At 40.7% G+C, this 511-nt stretch overlaps 1 non-coding gene across 1 annotated transcript; it reads right to left on the bottom strand.

Annotated features, from left to right (window-relative positions):
- Window positions 1-155: 155 nt before the first annotated feature.
- Window positions 156-227, bottom strand: trnaa-ugc (transfer RNA alanine (anticodon UGC)). Its single transcript has one exon. It is a non-coding gene; the product is annotated as a tRNA-Ala (tRNA).
- Between the last annotated feature and the right edge of the window lie 284 nt (window positions 228-511).

Raw genomic sequence — 511 nt, 5'->3', positions numbered from 1 at the left:
GAGCTACATCCGCAGCTGGAAAGACCTTTTCTACCACTGAGGTACTACAAGTTTTTTCTGCTACTGTAGGCTTATCAATGCTAATAATTCCAGATGTGGTAACGCTACAAGACCAAATTGAAACCGTTTTGCTTAAATTAAATTTTAACAGTCTGTGGATATGCTGGGGATTGAACCCAGTACCTCATGCATGCAAAGCATGTGCTCTACCACTGAGCTAAATCCCCAGTTGAAAGGACCTTTTCTACCACTGACTTACAACAAGTTTTTTCTGCTTCTGTAGGTTTAGCAACGGTATTAATTCCAGATGTGGTAACTCAACAGTACCAAAGCTTAACAATGCTATTAATTCCAGATGTGGAAACTCAACAGGACCAAATTAAATCCGTTTTGCTGAAATTAAATTTTAACAGTCTGTGGAGATGCTGGGGATTGAACACAGCACCTCATGCATGCGAAAAATGCACTCTACCACTGAGCTAAATCCCCAGTTGGAAGGACCTTTTCAACC

The sequence above is a fragment of the Sinocyclocheilus rhinocerous genome, unplaced genomic scaffold (genome assembly GCF_001515625.1).
Source record: "Sinocyclocheilus rhinocerous isolate Xijiao unplaced genomic scaffold, SAMN03320098_v1.1 scaffold22201, whole genome shotgun sequence".
Lineage (NCBI taxonomy): Eukaryota > Metazoa > Chordata > Actinopteri > Cypriniformes > Cyprinidae > Sinocyclocheilus > Sinocyclocheilus rhinocerous.
This window is presented reverse-complemented; position numbering and strand designations above follow the sequence as displayed.